The sequence below is a fragment of the Abramis brama genome (assembly GCF_963993115.1).
Source record: "Abramis brama genome assembly, chromosome: 17".
NCBI lineage: Eukaryota > Metazoa > Chordata > Actinopteri > Cypriniformes > Leuciscidae > Abramis > Abramis brama.
In genome coordinates, this window is record NC_139979.1 from 16,054,078 (window position 1) to 16,074,983 (window position 20,906).

Below are 20,906 nucleotides of genomic sequence, written 5' to 3' on the forward strand. Positions count from 1 at the left end.
TTTTCTCTCAATACTCTTGTCAATTTGCTGAAGGAACACATTGTTGGCTCTGGTGTGCCGGTGTCACAGTGTCGTCTCGCTGCAGTGGTTTTGGTGCTTGTTGGCCTCAGAGGTCAGTGTGTGGGAAGAGCCGCCGGCTTTCGGGGTCTTCAGGGGGCTTTAGGGCGGCTGCGTCTGTGTCCCATTGGGCTCAGCCAAGCCCAAATCCACTTCTCTCATTCATGAAAGGGTTACAACAGAGGTCAAATCACCACTTTCCACTCCCTGCGAACAACACAAGCCGTGCGTGAGGGATGGTTTATGTAGGCGTAGATGAAACTGTGTATTTTAGGGTTTTTTTCTTATTCTTTTGGTCATGGTACTTTCTTGGCACGTATTAAGTGCACAAAATGTGCCTGAAAACTCAGGCGCACAAAAGATGGAGAAATGATGCTGTGAGTTTTGCTTAGGGGAGGCTGGTTAGCACAGAAAACGAGTTAGGTCAGTGCTGTCAAACTCAGAATGAGGAGCTTCTCATTTTTGATTAGAGTCACTGCACACATCTTTTAATCTGCTGTGTGGCTTCTAGCACCAGCTCTCCTTATATCCCCAAATCTACAATCCACAACTGCTCCTTTCTTCTCCTCCTTACTTCTTCTCCCCAGTCCACCCTCTTATCTTAACCTTTGGCTTTGGGTGTCTGTTTAGCACAGGGATAGAGATGTGGAGGGTGAGGGAGACTGACAGTGTGCGCTCCCCTACTCAGTAAATATGAACTGCACCCTACAGACAGCCTCATTTATCACAAGGGAAAGAGCGCGGGAGGGAAGGAGAGAGAGCGGGAAAAGGGATAACCGGCTAGGACGATGTGGCCTGAGCGAGGAGGAAGAGAGTGAGGGGATGAGAGTAAGGAGGGGAAGACAAGAATAACACAACAACTCGAGCGAGTGCGGGAGGAAAAAGAAGACAAGCAGACGTGATGTTTAGAGGAGTCAAATAGTGGGATCAAAAGAATGAAAAGATGCAGGCCTTTTGAAATACTGTGAGTGAAGAAGAGAGAGCAGAGACCTGACAGTGTGACCAGATGAAGTGCTTAAAATCAAAAAGTGTTTGTGATAATTCTGTGTAGGTCTGAGCAGATCATAGGAGAACAGGGCAGAAATAGGGAGAAAGTGGGACAGAAAGGTGTGCTTGGGGTCGGTGTAATGAATAAATCTCATTTTGATCTGCAGTGAATGAACTTATTAACGGATCACAACCTGTAATCTGGCTGTGAGTGTGGATCTTGACAACTCTGCTCCAGTTGATAAGGCTTTAATCCTCAGTGCTGAACACAGGTACTGACCACAGAGACCAAAGGTGACTGAGCTTAAGATGCTGACTTCAGAGTCATTATCGCCTGTGTTCAGTCAGACACTACCACTCGCTATCTTAATTAAACCACTAAAGGTAAAAGTACACAGTAGTTTATGATCATTCCTGCGTGTGTTGCTGTATGAACTGGGTACTGAAGTTCACACATTTTTTTTATGTAACGGGCCATCCATCCATCCATCCATCCACATACATGCATACAACATACGGTGACATGTTTTGATGCTATATTGCTAAGATTGTCTTAAAAACACTTGATAAAATACTGCACAAGCATATTTATTTACTGTACTTAATATTTTATTGTGGTTTATCACCAGCTACTTTATTGATTTCAGCCTAAACAACATACATGTACATATTTTTGTTATGAAGCAACAAACTTCAGTATTTACATTTCTGTATTTAAATTTAATTCAATTTTATGTTATTACATTTTAAATAAACTTCCGTATTTAAATTTAATTTATTATTGGATCAGAGCCTTAACAATATCTAAGATTATTCTGCAATATTCTAAACTAATTTGTATGCATATCACAGTAATCACAGCCTATATCATGTAGTTATAATATCCTTTTCAATAGCACCTTTTAAAAGGGTTGGAATACTTGTAATTAAAGGCTCCTGTAATGAACTAAGCCTGAGTACACTAATATCCCATAATTGGCACTAATAGCTGCTAACTCAAAGCCAATTGTCTGCCAATAAGAACCGTGTACATTGCCCTCTAGTCTTCGTTATGGTCAGTGTCTGACCTCTGCGTTCCCAAAGACTAAAGGACAGATTGTATTCATATTTGCATTTAGCTTTTGCCCCTTCACACTCAAGGCTTATTGAAAACACTGAGCGTGTATGCAATTCTGCAACAAATACAGAAATGATAGTTTTTTACTAACATACAGACTGCTAATAATTTAGATCAAGGAAGTTAAGAAACTACAATGGTAGTAAATGTGGAAAATAAATGTTTCAAAATTAAAATATAAGAGATGACTCTGTCCATCAATTTGAATGATTTTAATGGCTTCACAAAATAAACATCATACAATTATTTAAAGTACATGATTATGGTACTATATTCATGTTGTTATTGGCCAGTAGTTTATGCAACGGGGGTCTCTGCTCTATATCCACCAAGGAGTACTAGGCTGAAAGAGGTTGAAGACTCTTGACTTAGATGGGATAAGAAATAGGAATGATAGGACTGTAGGCTGTTCGTAGTTCGACTGCAGAGTTTCTGTTGACTTATGCCACTGCTTGCTACACATTGTTATGAGCTGAAAGGCTTCAAGCAGGTCTATAAATTAAATCAAGGCCACGATAAGGAAATTGACAGAGAGAGTAGGGCCCCAATGAAAGCAATTGGATGCTCGTAAAACGATCCCTAGTGGGCCCTCTATATCTCTTTCCTCGCTGTGTGTTCTCCACTTTTCCTCTCGTCATTCCTTCTTTCCCCCCTTTTTTATCTCCAACACCTCAGTTAGCTCTTAGCATGTTAAAATTCCTAGTGCTGTTCTTTTTTTGCTGTGTTAATTTCCCTCCTGTTTAAATACCTACATCTCTTTCCGTCTCTCCTACTTTCTGTGTTGACCACATTTCGGCTTTTCTCTCTTTTTCATGTTTTGTATCTTTCTCACTATTTCTCTCACACTCTTTTTCTGTCTGAACCCCCACTCCATGGAGAGACAGGAGAGAGGAAAGATGATGTGTGACAGTTGCTATATTTCGATCTTCTGTCAGTGAGATTAATATTGACACAGTGTGTATCTTACCAGAGGCCTGTTGACTGTGTACGTTGTGTATTTATTCATTATTCTGGGTTGGGGCATTTTTCTCAAGAATCAGACAATAACTGATGTGTGGACTTAGATAGAGAGAGTATATTGGTGGCCTGAAACGAGTCGATATGGTCACATCTGGGTTTGTCTTAACCATCGTCTTTGTCTCCATGGGGTGGCTGCAAAGTCAAACCTTGTTGTAGTTTCATGGGGTTTGAAACACCTCATGTTTCACTGACAAGCCCTTAGATACGGTCAACGTTTGTCAGGGAAGATGTACCAGATAATTCAACATTTTGGCTACTTTGTGTGTTTAAACGATCCAGCTGTGAAGGGATTTGGTGTTTCTAGTTACAGGATCAACTGATCAATTGTTTCAGCATAATTATGTTGAATGTACTTTGGCTTTTGACGAAAACTTGCCCAAATGTCCCATACATTTTTATTTGAATGAAAATAGTGTTTCTGACATTTGTAATATTATTAATCCTATATATGAATCCCTATATTCAATGTAATTTTTACCAATTGGTCTGTAAGAGTCTAAAGAAATTGTAAAGGTTTTCTGACGATAAACAAATAGAAACAAATAAGGAAAAGAAAGAGTACAGAAGTGCAAGAGCCCAAGGGGGGAAACAGTTGTCGCTGGAGACTTTTATTGACTTTCCCCCCCTCTTCACTCGCACGTGACTGGAGCACGCGCGGGGGCCAACAGATAAATTCACAGAGAGGGGCTGAGGAAGAGAGAGAAATGGGAAAATAAATTACTCTGGAAAGATATGACGATGGGCTACATGCGGCTTTAAATCTAAAAGGGAATTCGCGACACACTCGACCAATTTGTCACCGCGCTTTTTTCCCTTCTCTCCATTTCTTTTGGCGACTTTTTCTTTATTATTTTTTCCATGTCTTCAAAACACGTAGCCTACCCGTTTTTTCTCTCTTTGATCTGTTATCCAACAATAATTATTGTTCCAATTAAATTATTAATAGGTAACTCTAATTTTGACATCGCGACCCCCCCCCCCCCCCCCTTTCAATGAATAGCCATATATTCTGTTTAAAATAACCCGTTTTAATATGTTTTTTATAGAACTTGCGTGTAATGTGCTAACGAAATGGCGATAATGAATCCCTTTCAATGAATAGCCTATATATTCTGTTTAAAATAACCCGTTTTAATATGGTTTATATAGAACTTTAGCGCGTAATGTGCTAACGAAATCGCGAAATCACGACTGGAGGTAACCATTGCAAACCGCTCATTTGCATGATGAAATATGCTTTATCATTATTTTATCTAAATATGCATTTGCATAACAAACTTTTCTATAAGCATTCCTTAAAAAAAAATCGACCCCGTATAATTTGCACAAGTTGTAGCCTATTGCATGTTCCAATTTAAAACATCTTTTTCATTTTGTCCTGCTTGATATACCAGTTTACAGTTTCTGGAAAGATCCATAGCCTATATCTATCACTCCATTCCAAATGTCTTTCCCTCGATCTCGGATTATGTGTAATACACTGTCATGCCCCACCCCCTATAATATCTATAACAGCCAAAGGAGAGAGGGAAATGAGATGCAACAAGGGAAAAAGAATGAGATGGACTAAAGTGAAGGATTGCTGGAAAAGGGGGAGAGAAAGAATGGAAAAGAGAAAAGAAAGAAAATGCGGTCTTAAAGTATACCCCCCTCTTTTATTTAATTTAGACGCCAGGCGAAAATCGATCCTGCCATTCGATACGCAATCCGAATCAAGGCGAATTAAGCGGGCGGAAATTAACTCTGAAAATATTTTTGATGGAGTGGCTTGTAGTCTCTCGGCCAAATGGACTGCAAAGTGGAACAAATGACAGGGGCCTAGTGGTGGAGACAGCGGCGCTCCATCTTCCATTAGGGCGTAATGGGATAGGTCCAGCCCCCTAGCTCGACTCGGCTGCATTAATCAAAACAGCCTCTATATGAAGATTTATGGTTCTCCCAGCGTCGCCGCTTCACTTCAGCGCCGCTGAAGCCGTAGCCAGTTCTTGTGTGTTTCTCTCTCCCTCGCTCCCTCTCTCTCTCCCTGTCGCTCTGTTTTACGCTGTGTGTAGGTGTTAGAGAGACATTCTCCCTCCTTATCTCCTCCTTTTTTGTTAGACCTACTAGTGTAGTTAAACAGAAATGCGTTTCTCGCCTCGGTAATCGTATCGTGTCATCATCTGCGCGAGTATGCGCGGTGTAGGCTATTCCTCAACCTTTTACATTGACGTCAAAATCCTACGTTTCTACAACATTTTGTGTTACTTATATTTTTGTCCTTTTTGCAATGATCTATTCAATTAGGCAGAATAGCATAACAAAATACAGACTAAGACACAAGTCTCCTAATATTCAATTAAAATTTATGAACAAATTGTATGAGTCATACAATGTTCTTCAATAGTTCTCTGAAGTTGGGTTCATCAAAGAACCTTTCTGTTTTGGGTTGAGTTGGTTCTTCATGGTTAAGTTCTTATACATTTATAGGTTACAAATCCGCCTGTTGGTTTTGGGGTTATTTAAATAGGCTACTGGCACATAGGCCTAAAGAACTGGAGAGAAAAGTTTTTTTCCAGGCATTGGGCTGTATAAAACACTTTTTGTATCTAACTGGAACCTTTATTTTCAAGAGAGTACTTGTGTGAGAGAGAAAGAGAGAGGTAGAAAGAGGAGAGGTGAAGTAGCGCACAGACTTTTGACCAACAGGGAAAGGCTTGGATCCGGTAATTTTTTAAATCACATAATTTGTTTCACTTTTTGTCTCCCCTGCCCTGTACTCCTAGAAAGTCCCATCTCAATGTTTTATTTCCATCGTTGTGGTCCAATCTCTTTCCCTTATCTAGTTCTGTTGTTCTCCAACATCTCTTTCTAATTCCACCCCCTTCCAGCCCAAACTCTCATTCTCCAGAGCCAAATGCATGTGGAGACATCTCTATATCCCCCATCTATCTCTCCTTTCCTCCTGCCCTACCTCCTTTTCCATTTCTTTGCTTTGCTTTCTTTTCCTGTGCACAGAGGGGAAGCCGGCTGCCAGTTTTAGTCTGCCGAAGGGTTTATTCAAATTAGAAACGCTTCAATCTCCTTATCCCCTCTTCTCTCTCTCATGCAAGCACTCACTCTCTCACCTGCTTTCCGTGGCTCCCGTCATCCCTCAGAAGTCCCCAGAGCCCAGCTAGTTTAGGGGGACGATGTTTGTGGAGAACTGGGAGATGAGGGGAAGGAGAGGTTAGGAGGAAATCAGGGAGGGAGCAGCACAGAGGGCGTTCAGATTTGTCTGGTGGGACCTGTTAGCCCTTTGGTTTCTTGTCTCTCTAATGTTTGCCACTGATTTAGAAGCTGTTATGAGTGTTTACATATTTCCCTTCAGCATATATCCCCTTTTGTCTGATTTTGTCAACTTGTGCGGTTTTTAAGTTTAGTTTTCTGTGCTTTTCATTGTCTTGCTTCTGTTATCTCTCACTGTTGTATCCATCTTTATGCTCTTTTTGTTGCTCTTTTACTGGCTGTCAGTCAAGAAGACGGGACTCAGAGGTCAGTCGACCCTGATAATCATCACTGTAAATTGTTATACATTTTTAGTCTCTATATCCCACTTGGTTTTCTTCTCTTCACTCTTTTCATCCTCCATACTTCTCTACGAGTCATATTGTGGGGATCATACTTTTAAAACACTTTTTAGTGTTTGTAAAGGAACACTAAGCGTTCATCACTGTAAAAGTGTTCCACAGAAGAAAGAAAGTCATACATGTTTGGAAATAGTAAAATATGACAAATCCAACAGCATTTTTCTGTTGAAGTTTAGTTGCATAACCAAGCTGCAACTAAAATCTGATCTGATCCTTTAACATACTGACAACCACCATAATAACACAGGCGGTAAAGAGAAAGCCAAATGATAATCAAAGTTCATCATTAGTAGCTTTTCTACAAACTGAGGTAAACAACATAAGATGTAATATGAAACCCTAATGTAACTTATAACAAAAATGAATAAGAAACACAATTATTTAAATGAAATACCATCAAATAAATGTCACCCAGGGAATTCTGGGAATGTTGATTTACATTTTGTCACTGTAAATTGTGTCTTCTGGTGTCATCCGCTTCCAGTTATTTTTAACTGTATAGAAAATAACTCATTGTGCTGCTTAATATTGCAAACTGGTATTTCTTATTGATGTACTTTCATAATTATAAACACATTGGTTTGAAGCACAAATAGATGACGTGTTCATTTTACTTCCAAAAACTGTATTTAATAATAGTTTACTGTATAATTACACGCAATGTCCTGATAGATCTATTTTCACTGTATAAGAAAACTTCTAGGCCTACCATTAACCAATTAACAGTTTTTTCCATAGCATTTTTAATATTTTACTGTTAAAATAAAAAATTTCACAGTATTGCAACTTTTGCATATGTTTGCATAATAGTATGTTACTAAATACAAATTACCTAGCGAAGGGTCTGATAAATAACATGCCTACAATAAAGCTTAAGGAAATCCAAGTATACACAAACAAAGCAAAATTAGACTAAATGGGATGGATTAACATTATTATTAATAAGGCTTATTCAACTCGAGGAACATGTTGGACATGCTGCTTTGATTCCATTATATGACCAGTGGGAAAAAATATTTTTGTACTGCTTAAAATAACTGAAAGATTAACCCCATTCAAGTCATTATACAAATGAGCCATGCAGGAGGCCTCAGCTGGGCCCCTATAGGCCTGTCATATGCAAAGCAGGAGATCGGTTCTGTTTGTCATATTGAGACATGATATCACATTAATACACACAGAGTAAGTGCTTCTAATCATCCAACTGTGTTCGCATACATAATTTAACTTTAAATGATGGATTCTGGAGCTGATTTTTAAATTACATTCATGTTTGAAAATGTTCATATATGACAATGCAAAAAAAAAAAAAAAAAAAAAAAAAAACAGTTGTAGTTATTGACATTAAGACCTTGATGCTTCATTTAATATGCAGGCCATTATTTTCCAGCATAACATATGGTATTGGTCATTTATAGCCCCTTAACCCCATAAGGATTAGCCTTTGCCAGTCTTTACATAAGAGTTATTGATAAAACAAGCCACAAATTCCACCCAGGCAGAGAACTTCAAAACTCAGAGCTGGCATTGATTTGCCTAGGCATCCTAATCACTCAGAATGGACTTCTATAGTCATTAGAGCACTTGTGGAGATTTGTAAATGTGATGTACATTGTAATTAAGAAACATGAGACGATCACCTTAATCACAATTCAGGTTCAATGACAGTGTGGCCATTTAGTCATAGAGTTTCCCCACACATTGGCTGCATGGGTGTACTGTAGGCCACAGTGTATCAGAAAAAAAAAAAAAAAAAAAAAAAAAACCTTGCAAAAGCATGTAGGCCTACATCAAATACTATGGTAATACATTAGTTTCTTCTTGTTATACAATAATGTTTTATGTGTGTTTTATTTGCTGAGAGTTTATTCCTCCACTCTGGTAACTCGACAAACTCTTTTCTGCCTTAGTTCTAATCTTTTTCTCCATGTGAAATTAACGCCTTGTGCAAGAAATAATTAAATAATTTTCTTAAAGAATTATACGTTGTCTTGAGCTACTTGCTTTTGATTGATGTCTGTTTATGATTCGTTCCGCTTAGAAATTCCTACAACATTGCTTTCCTGATAATATATCAATTTATCAGGAGAGGTTTTATGTTAATTTCCGCCCTCCCCCATACAAATACCCATCATAGTCCAATACCATCTCGAGCTAATTAAGCAAGTGTTAATTAAAAATGCTGGAGAGTATGAACGCGAAGAATTGTTATGGAAACGTTGAAGTTAATCAAGCTTTCAAATTATTGATAACATCCTGAGAACGGTGATCGATCGGGAAGACATTAAGAGGCGAAATAAAGCAGATATGTGTGTGTGTGTGTGTGTGTATGTGTGTGTGTGTGTGTGTGAGAGAGAGAGAGAGAGAGAGAGTTTGTGTGAATGTCGCTGTATTTTATGCCTTGTGTGTTTTTGTCAGATCTAATTTTCTTACTCTGCCATCCATTTTTGTAACCTATTAACGGAAAGTTTCTCATTGAGTGCTTGAAATCACTTACATATTTTGTCCCTGACCTGCGCCGACTAAAAGTGAACATGACTCTCTCTCTCGAGATGGAAGCCGCTGCCTGCAATAGAAAGATCACACGCACTATCAGCTATGCAAAGGCCACTCGGTTAAGTCTTTGGAAATTAATATTTCCTCGACCCCTGTAAATGCTCTCATTCAATCCTGCGTGCTTATACATTTTCACCCCTGTGTGTGTGTGTGTGTGTGTGCTTATATGTCCTGTAGGCTACTTACAGGCCCGCTTCATCATTCAGCCCGCGATAGGAGCAATTCACCCATAAAGTGGCGCTTTCGGCCATAAATAATATTCAAGTCGGTCTATTGTTAAGTGAAAAGTTGACTGGTGTTTGATATTTTTTTCTTTTTTCCTCCTTCTTCTTTTCCACGGCGACCTCGGGTTAGGACTCATACATCACGGGATGACAGCTATAGAAAGGCCCTAAATTAGCAACTAAATCGAATATTGATCAGCTATGTGCGGCCCTTCGCGTCGCGGTTCCTTGCCGTTTCTCCAGTGGAGAGAGTGAAGAGAGGTAGCGGTGGAGGTGTACGGGAGGAGGGGGTAAGTCTCTCTGTGTTGTTTCGTTCATGTTTTTGTGTATCGGCAGTGTGAGAATTAAACAATGATTTCAGGGGGATCAAAACAAAAAAAGAGGAGTAGGCCTACAATCGGCTCTCCCAACAGTTTTTATAAAATGTTTTGTGGTAGCTAAGCAATCAGTTGATAAATATTGGCAATGTAAAATTGTATGATGCAAAAAATAATGCGATAATGATCCAAAAAGTGCTTAAGTTCCGCAGGCCTATGGTTGCAATCTGGTTCAGACAAAAGTGACTTGATCACTATAGTTTTTATTTTATTTTTACCGCCAGGTGAAAAGAGGCGCTTTGGGTTAACTTTTAGTAAAGTATTTGAAACCCCAGCTGAAGCGTCTAAAAAGCTACTCATAAAAGACTGTAGGCCTACACTTTTAAGCCACCTTAGGGATCAAATCATTATTCGCACCCTATGTAGGCAATCTTTAAGGCTACCTGTACTCACTAAATCAGGAGCGTTTCAGTTCCCTTGTGCTAACTATACATCATCGTTACTCATATACCATAATTTTATTCAATGTATGCAAAAATAATTATACAAGCCCAGTATCTCAATTAAGAGCAGCTTAATTTGCCTGCAGTTATTAATGACTGAGTGACAACAAGCGTAGCCGGTTCTCAGCACTCCCTTTGTTTTAGAATGCAAACTTTATATTATCCAATTATCTATTCACCCATGCAGACAAATCCATTCATCCATTTATCTGTCCGTCCACACATCGACATGGGTCTTCCTTCATCTCCATTTCATGTGAATGCTTCCCTAATATCTGTGTTGAATATGAAGTTCTTGTTCAATGAATGCTGATTGGCAGTGTTTGTAAATGATCTTTGTATCCTATTGATGTTCTCGCGCTTGCTGTTAGGAGTGGGAGGTCCGTTAGTTAGCGCGTGCTGATGGACAGCGTTTGATGAAACGATCCAGAGACCTCTCGCGGGAAAGCTCTGTGTCCGGGGCATGGCCGTCCAAACCCAAGGCCGCAGTGTAGGTGGTCAAGGTCATGCAGGGTCACTCAGATGAGCTTTTTACCAAAGGGCCGGATCGTCAGGGTTGCCGAGTCCAGATCAAAGTATTGAGTGTTGGCATCATGGTAGAACAAGCAGAGCACAGAACCGCAAAGTGCTGGAGATTACAACAGTCTAATTGAAATGGATGCTCCTAAAGCTGAGTGCTAAATGAGGCCTCAAATACTTCTGTTGTTCACTCGAGAGATGTGTCCGGGCCATACACTGCCCGTGCATCATCTCCCACATCAAATATTGAACTTTGACATTACACATTTATTTAAAAATGTGTCAATTTAAATTAGTCAGCTTTTGAGTATATACATAAATCAGATCAAAGAACTTCAGAGACTGCAAATGGTTTTCAGTGGCCCTGGCTTAACCTGGAAATTTAAGCACCATGGACAGCGCACCCATTTTGCCTAAACTAAAACATCTCATTTTTATTTTTATTTTTTGTCGTTTTAGTTTTAGTTAGTCATTTTTACGTAGTCACCAGAACAGCCTGTGTGCTCTTTGCAGAGCACAAGCTTACATTCACTCACATTTGCAAGTTTTAAAATATTTCTCAAATGACATGCATGCGACTTTGTTTTTTGCGTTTTTTTTCCAACAGAAAATGCATTGCGTGCTACTAGATGCCCTCGCTGCTCATCAGCGACGTTCTTGGCAAACACTTTTAGAAACTTGCTTGAGGACAATTCCGGCAGCCATCTGTTTCTGGCAGAGCTATGCGCACGGGGCAGGAAGCTGAATTCACAAATTTTTAGAGGGAAAGGTGTTTGTCAGCCAGTAAGGTCGTTACCGTGGATGTGAACCACTTTATTTATTTTCATTCTCGCTCCCACTTTTCTTGAGAAGGAACAGAAGGTAAGAAAATACATGTTATTTTCCTGTTCCTTTTTTTCTTTCCTGGCAAAGTGCCATGATCCTTCCTTTTGCAATTCCGAGTCTTAACACAACACTTTTTCTTTTTTGTCACTCTTTGAAACAAAATCCACCTTATTCACCTAACAGGCCTTTGCACTATTTACTCCGTAATTATCTGGACTGGACATTTGACACACCTTTCCTGATAGCTAGTGAAAATCATTTATGTTAAATCTTTCCATGCATTAGTGCTAAATGACCACATGACAAAGTCAAACAAGATTTTATGTATTTGTCTAAAGAAAAGTAAATGCATTTTAATCATTCAGTGTAAGTTTGACACAAAGAAATAATTTAGATAGATCTATCATTTGTCATGCAGACACACCACCTCAAGATGTCTCTTAAAACTTTGATGAGCAACTAAATCAGTTCTATCTATCTATCTATCTATCTATCTATCTATCTATCTATCTATCTATCTATCTATCTATCTATCTATCTATCTATCTATCTATCTATCTGTTCTAACATACTCTTTAAAAGATTTGTATGCAATAGAATAACTCAGTATGTCAGTATGATAGATTAATGAGCATCTCACTTATTTGTGTTTTCAGGACCTTGTGGTGCAGGTGGAGAAAAAGTTGAGTAAAGTGTGAAGAGGGAGACAAAGACGTTCACACACAGCGGAATTTCAGCGGTGCCTGTCACAAAACAAGAAGTGAATCAGAGAGAAACACTTCAGAGTAAGTAAAGGAAACCAATACCCCATAGGGTGAAGTAATACAAACAGAGAGCCAGATTATAAGGAGGGGGATGAAGTGACTGAGAATGAGAGAGAGAGAGAGAGAGAGAGAGAGAGAAGGAAGAGATGAATGAAAGGTAATTGCATTAGAAAGAAAAGAAGGCCAGAAGGAAGGAAATGATTAGAGGAAAAGAGACTGATAGCCGATAGAGAGGGAGTGGGAGAGATGGACAGAGTGAGAAAGAAGGTGGGGTGGGTGTTCATTTACTCCTTTCATTCAATACACACCGACACTCCCTCAGTGTCAATACAAAGTGTGCGTGTCTCCTCTAAGCACACTATCTAGGTAACTTGTCTCTAAGAATTGTTGTACCGTATGTTTGAATACACTTGAAACTTAGGGTATATGTATACATATATACATATATAATTTGCCCAGTAAAAACTAATTCAGTGCATTTATATGTTATATCTCCTTTAAATCTAATAAAACTCTAATTTGGTGCATATTTCTAAATAACACTATGTTTTAGAATCCCCCAAACCATGTTGTAAAAACATGTGATGAAAAACCCTCGACAGCCATTTTCCTCTTCAGTATCGTAGTCTCACCTCAATCTAGCATTCGCATTTTAGGCAATTCATTCAACTGTTTAGTATGAAATAACAGTAATCACACAAAACGCTGTCTTTTCTCCCTGTGTCTCTCTGCCTCTTCTCGTTCTCCTTTTGTCATTGACCTTTGGACCCCGTCTCTGTGTGCATATTGACTGTTGGACTGCGAGTCACTTGAGCTAGCTGTCAATACTTACCTGGTTTAGACACCCTGAGAGCTGCGGTCATCAAGCAGACACACTGAGAGTGGGGGAAAAAGACATGCTGGATGAGAATGAAGAATGAGAGAGGGATTTATGTGATTATTTTATTATATTATTAGAATATTTTTTAATCAATGAATATTAAATGTGAGTTATACAAAAAAGTGGTGATAACCCATCAAGGTTTTATAATAATATGTGATTTCACAGACATATTTGCAGTGACCTTTGCAATGTGTGCCTATATACGTCACTTCTACGGCGCACAGCTCTATCTGCGCCTGTTTTACAGTCCACTCCACCTTCTCCACGCTCTACCTCTCATTCCTTCTCTCCCTCTTTCCTTTTTACTCTTTTCATTTCCTTTAATCTCTCACTCCCTCCTCTTTCTCCCACCCTGTCACTTTGATTTCCCTATCCACTGGCCTGTGCTCTCTGTGTTTGTGTCTGTGCGAGTCTGTAAGTGAGAGCAGGAGAGACAGACTGTTAAAATATGTTTGTATTCACAAACAGCTGTTGTTGTTGTGGTCTATACATATGACATAAAAAATTATGCGCAATTTATATGCATAAATTGCAGACTGCATCTCAGTGAACCTGAATGTGACTGATTTGATGAATTTCTAATTATTTGCTACCACATAATGTCACCTTCATAAACCAAGACTCCCCCTTCTCAGTCATGATTTTTTCTCTCTAGTTCTCTTCTATATTAATCTGAATTTATATATGCAAGAGTAACTGAGGAAGAGCCGTGCATGTCTTGCTGAGTGTGTGTATTTATATTAGAGTAGACAGTGTCTGCATGGGCCACAGAAATCCTGGGAGTGAGAAGGTCAGAGCATCAGTCTGCGGGTGTTGGGGTGTATATGTATGTGCGTTTGGATGGGGGGGAGAGGCAAAGGGTCCCCCTCTTGTAGACAGTTTGACTGATGACATGCATTAAACAGTTAATCTGTCTGATTGAATGTTTGCTTCCTCCAAATTGAAACATTAAACAACAAGGCGAGAAGCGGGAGGGAGGGAGAGACCAAGGAGGAGAGCGGGATATGGCTTCATCTACTCCCCAAATCATGCAAAGAACAGACTGGAATATATAATATCGTTCTGTGAGTGAGGGAGAGGGAGAGCAAGAGGAAGAGGGAGATTGGAAGGGACAGTGTGTGTGTGTGTGTGTGTGTGTGTGTTGCAGGGAGGGACAGGGAATAAGTGAAGGGGAAAGTGGCTGGACAGAAACAAGCAATGAGAATGAAGGGATGGTGAAAGATGAGAAGGTTGGTAGTGAAGATGAAGGAAAAGTGGAAAGGGAGGGATTGATAGGAAGAGTGTGTTGTTGTTGTTGTTGTTGTAGTGTGTTGTTGAAGAAATAAAGAAGATGAAAGTGAGACAGAAAAAAAACTTGATAGATCTGACCTTTATAACTTTGTTGTTCCTGTAACCTGGAAGTCTCCCTTTCCTAGTTTTGTCATAACATTTAAATCTGTGAAATTAGGTGATTACTTTCCGATGGACCTCTTCAGATGTCAAGACTCAATTAAACAAACTTAAGAGGAGGCGTTGCATTATTGCCACATTATTGTTCCATGTTTGTTGCTACTCCAGTCCAAGGCTCGCCTGCCCATGAATGGTCCTTGAGGGAGTTGTGCTGAATTTGTTGAGTGGGTGCTTGAGCATTGTGGATCCCCCTCACCATTTGCTCATTGGAGGAGGACAACACTGGCCCTGAGCCCACCTCAGACCTATAGCCTTGCCAGCCCACTATCATGCCCATCATGGATTATGAACCAGATCCCACTGCAGACTCAGAGCCCGCACCTACCACAAAGCCAGAGCCCGAGTTAATGCCGGAATCCATTTCCGTCCAGGAACCCGAACCAATCATGGAGTCTGACCAGATGTGTGAGCCAGCACCAACGTCTATGCCTGAGGGTATTTTAGTAGAGTTTAATGTCTATCCAGGCTCCTGTCTTCTTCATGGGCTATTGGTTCCGTCCAGCCCCAAGTCTCCTTCGTCGCCGCTGTTCCTGCCCAGCCCAAAGTCTCCTTCGTGGCTACTGGTTCTGCCAAGCCTCAAGTCTCCTGCTTTGCTGCTGACTTTTCGGTCTCCAGCTCTGCCTTGGTGTGAGAATCCTCTAGCTTTACCTCAGGCCTCCAAGCCCTGGCCTCCACTAGGGCTGGGTAAAAAATATCGATTTCTCGATTTTAATCGATTCTCATTTTTACGAACCGATATCAATGCTTTTATTTTATTTTATTATTATATCTTTTTATTGGAGAATCAAGGATGTTACATTTTACAGGAAATGAAACAGTTCTCCAGTTTCATTTTATGTTAAACAACTAAAACCTTATACAACCCCCCCAAAAAAAAGAAAAAAACACACTACTTAATGGCAACCCTTTCCACCCCCCATATTTTGACAACATTCTGTGAAAACAATCTTTTTCCATTTTGTTTGTTACACAGTACTTCAAAAAAGTTTAAGGATCTACCCATTGAAAACAAGCACACAGCTGCATGCCCACATTTCGACCCCAGTTGGTTAACAGGGCTTTAAACTCACAGTTTCACAATTGTCAGTCAGGCTACTCAGTTCCCACCACATCAAGGTGATTCCGATATCAATTCTTAAATCCCAAGAATCGATTAGTCATCCTGTTTTCAGCTGATGAATGAATGTAACATTGTAGCGCGCATCCCATCCAATAAATCGCAATAATCTTTGTGCTTTGTTACTATTGATATGAAACAAAGTCTCAGATTTCAAATTACGTCCATTTTCTTACGAAATTAACAAAAACATAAATACCGTTTTGGCGCTGTGGCGTGAGACCGCTTTGGCTCAGCTCAAGAGAAGCAGCAGCGCGCACATGATCTTCTCTTCCGCCTTAATATTACCAGTTACCGCGCAAAATAAACATGAATGAGCATCTGAAAGTATTTTAAAAGGTAGAGTACAACTTATCGAAATCCATATAATGTGACATGGAATCACTCAATCAGTGTTTCAACCGTGGAAAGACGTCAGTAAATCAGCTTGTAAACAATGTCATGTAACGTCACATTTACCTCAGAAAAACCATATCCAGTGACCATAATCTCGTTAATCAGCTAGAAAAATTATATGTATATGTATACCATATTACATATTCATTATAATTTTTAATGTTCTGCAATTTTGAATGCATGTTTGAATAAATCTGGCAGGTTTTTATGACAGCCATCATTTAAATGTTCATATTTCATATAACTTTATTATTATAAAAATAAAGTGTAATTTAAGTGTTTGTAAACAAATCAGTTAATTTTTACCTTCAATATTAGAGTAGGCTAATGAAGCCTAGTAGGCTACAAATGACTCCCATAGTTTACAGCATTAGTTAAGAGATTTGTTTTCCTTGAGAAAATTTGCCATGTATTGTACCTGATATCCAAAATAATCAATATTGAATCGAATCGAATCGAGAGCGAATCGACTTGCAAGCTTGTGAATCGAAATCGAATCGAATTGTGAAATTTGTGTCAATACCCAGCCCTAGCCTCCACCTCGGCCTGTCGACCCATTGTCTCCATGCTCCTTTCACTCCACTGTGCTCCATCATCCCCCAGGCTCCTTCAGACTCATCTGTCGCTCCGGCTCTACCTTGGCCAGTCATCACCCTGGTTGTTCCACGGACTTCCGGGCCTCCGGCTACACCTTGTCTCTCCACCCCTTCGACTCTGCTGGACTCCTCCTTCCCTCCAGATCCACATTTGTCCTCACTCCCACCGGCTCCGCTCTGGTCTGCTGAGCCCTCGTCTCCACCTTGGTCTCACAAGCCTGCAGTTCTGCCTTGGCCCTCCAATCCATTGGTGTCACCCTGGGTCTTCGTCTCCTTGACTTTGCCTGGGTCTCCACCTTTCCTGCCTCCATTTCAGACGGTCGGGTTCCTGGCTCCACCCTGGGTTCTCCCTCCATCGGTTTTGTCTTGGCACTGCTCTGGGTCACTCTCTGGCTCCTTCCTCTTCGTCTCCTCCCTGGCTTCTCTCTTCATACTATCCTCAATGTTGATCCCCTCTGCTGGCCCCTTGAGTTTCCTGTGTATTACCTGCTCTTCACCCACTTCGAGAACACCCTCCTTCCCCCCTCTGTTGGACAAGAGGGGGCCTACTGTCACAGTCATGTTCTGTTTAGTTTGGTTTTCCCGTGTTCCCTGTTCATATTGCCTGAGTTCTCATTTCTAGTTTGTTTTCATGGTTTGTGATTGAGTTGCGCACCTGGTTCTTGTTCTGTTAAATATCCCTGTGTACACCAATACCCTCAATTTTTTCTGTTCCTTGTTCTGTGTCCGGTTATGTGAAGGCGTAGTGTGTGTTTAGAGTTTTCTCCTGTGTATACTCCGTGTTCAATAAAGTCTCCTAGTATATTTAATTCTGCGTCAAGCATCTTGGATTGTGGATTAGACTACACAGAAATTTTAACTAAATCCTACACAAACTTTTTGGTATGACCATCCTTTGCAGGTGGATTTCTCCAAGACATCAGCATTTTAAGTGAACCAGTGATTCAATGGCCCATAAAGAGAGCCATTTACTTAATTCCTGTATGAAACAGCTGTCTGAACAAATCAAATGAATAAATGGCTACATATAATATATATAAATGTTTTAAAACTATTTTGTGTGTGTCTGTGTGTAAAAACTGTTTTAATTACAGGTTGGACTGATGAACTCAAGTACAAGAGAATCTGGAATTCAGGTAGGAGATGTTTTGACTTAATCTTTGTGAGGAGTCTATATGTGACTTTTATATACAGTGTATAAATCCATTCTTCTGTAGGCAGTGCATTTGGCCAAACAACGGCCTCTTTTTTTCCTTTTCCGCCATCACTGATCTTTTTTTTTTCTTATATTGTTGCTGGATAATTGCAGAATGCCACACAAGATGACGGATTGACGACCAGATGAGCCTATGGATGCTCTCACATCAACGAACACGAAAAAGCAGAGCGATCACAACATAAATAGACAGATTGCAGGATGGATGAATTGATAGATCTTTGAGAGAAGGTCAAACTTCTGTGCGCACACTCTCAAACCATCATGAAAAGAAGAGAAATTGATTGCCGCTCACAAAAGGGTTGAAATGACCAAGAAATTATTTTTCTGGGCAATGAACATTGTGAGTGAGTAAGAGAGAGGGAGAGAAAGGGGAAAAAAATGCCTAGCCTCTTTGTATGAATTGTCTCAAAAGTAACTATAGTCATCAAGTGTTGCCAGTGTTCTGGTCAAATGGCCACTCTACCAGATCAGACCAAACGAGAGCAGTTTTGAGTTTCGGTACATCTACCTCATCTGAAGTTTGGCCTCAAACGTAGCCTTTACGTTTCGCCAAAGGAGATGGTCATGATGTCATCATTTCACCTGTCAAGAGTCTGTCATGGTTGCCTTGGAGACAACTGGCACCCTTGGAACCCTAGTGCCCCATGGCACAAGCTTTCGATTGTGGATATCACAGTTCCTCGATTGATGGACGCCTCCGATCCACACTATATTACCCTGCTGGGGTGAAAAAGAAGACATCTAACACTCACACCCCTTCCCACAGTGCAAATAAAAACATCTAGGGGGAAAAATGAATGCTTCTTTAATCATATGACGTCTGTGTGCACCAAGCCGTTCAAACGGCGCTCCACTAATGGACTGCTGATGAATAGACAAAGAGAACAACCATCCACAGTGAGCAGAACAAATAGGCCTCCAGCACAAATGGAGATGTAAGTGATCCCACTCACTCACGTTGGGATATGTAGATTGGGGTTCAGATGATCACACCCACAGACTGAGATGAATATATGGGCTCATGAGCGAATAAACACGTCAAGCCTTATTGTGAGCTCGCAGAGAGACCATTACCACAAATCTGCGTGCTAATCATAATTAATCACTTACTTATTAAGCATTAATTGCACTGCACAAATGTATCAACGTCCAGAAATGCCCCGGTATTGAAGTTGCTGGGCCTAGACAAGGCAATATTAATTTATTCGTACTTATTAATTTCCCTAATTAAAACAACAAGACCTAGATATAAGTGTATTCTTTGTGTAATAAATGAGGGTTTTTGAAAAGCAATACCAAGTCAAGTGTGTCGTTGTACAAACCGTAAATCATCTTCTCTGGGGTTGATTCATACTCTTTATCATTTCTGAGCCAAACGAACATATTAAGAAGATTGCACCCAAGTCTGTGTAATTATGCACATCCTTTTAAAAAAAATACATAGATTCATTTAGATAAACGGTTTTACTCCTAATAGAACTTGCTGATCTCTTTCCACTAAAGCTTAATCATCTATCTAATAGGATCAGGATGCGTTACTGCTTTGCAGGCCTCTCTGAAACAAACAATGCCACTTTCAGAGAAAGTTTGCCAATCACTGGTCCCGAGAGCAGAAATGGTTTAATTTAGGTCCAAACTGTTGGTATGTTTCAGATATTTTAGTATACTTCTCAGTTGTGGGATAACTTAACGAGTACCCCTTGTTTTCCCCCTGTCTCGCTCTTCGCCATGCATTTTTATCGGTTTCCTCATTTCTTTTTCTCCATTTCCAAAATGGTCCACCTGAGCGGGCTAAGCGAGGGCGGGGTTCCGTAATAGCGCTAATGCCCAGTAATACGGGCCAGATATTATAATCTAAGCGCTGTCACAAAGCGTTAGCCGTCGTAGACTGACGTGTCAATGCTGCTGAACGCAGGTGATATGGCGGGGCAGGAAGCACGGCCCGGTAATCGTCTAACACAGACACGTTTATTTTGAGTCTCACTCTATTTCTCTCTCTTCCTCTTTCTCTCTCACACACTGTCTTTCTCTAGGTTTTGAGCGCATGAAGGCTAACGACCCGTGCGCGCTCCTGCGGTCACGGTGCGGTGCGCGCTTCGTTTGTGATTTATGCGTGTGTGTAATTGAGTGTTAATAAAAGGTTGTCCGAAGCGCGTGTAATTGTGTGTTCAAGACTTTCTGTGTGCGAGCGTGGATGTAATTGGGTGTTATCGATGTTGCGCGCGCGTTTGTGTGGGTAAGAGTCCAGGCTGGACACGAGCGTATACATGCATTTTCAGCAGGTTAGTTCTCGTCTCGTGCTCATGTTCCATATATCTTACGGCGCCCTTTAACAGACCGTAGACGGCGTACACTAGAGGGCATTCTATACGTAGGATCATGTGTATGGCTCAGTCCAAGTCTCTTTGCTAACTTTGGCCAACTCATTTAGTCCTGAACACTGACAGGATTATTACAATTTCTATTTTATTTTCAAGACTGAACATCAGCACTGCTGTTATTTGCATGTAGGCATGAGGCCACAGCTGTGCTAATATTCAATAGGCCTCAACTGCAGCATTGTGAGTGTGATATTGTTTTTGTACAACAGATATAAAAAAATAAGTTACATTTAGTAACTTTTAATATCTATTTTTTTTTTTTTTAAATGTTCAGTTAGTTTGTGCATTTCTTTGCAAACAAAAATAGTTCCAAATGAAGCCAAAGTGTAACCTGGCTGTAACAGCATGTATGAGTGGAGCGAAGTGACAAA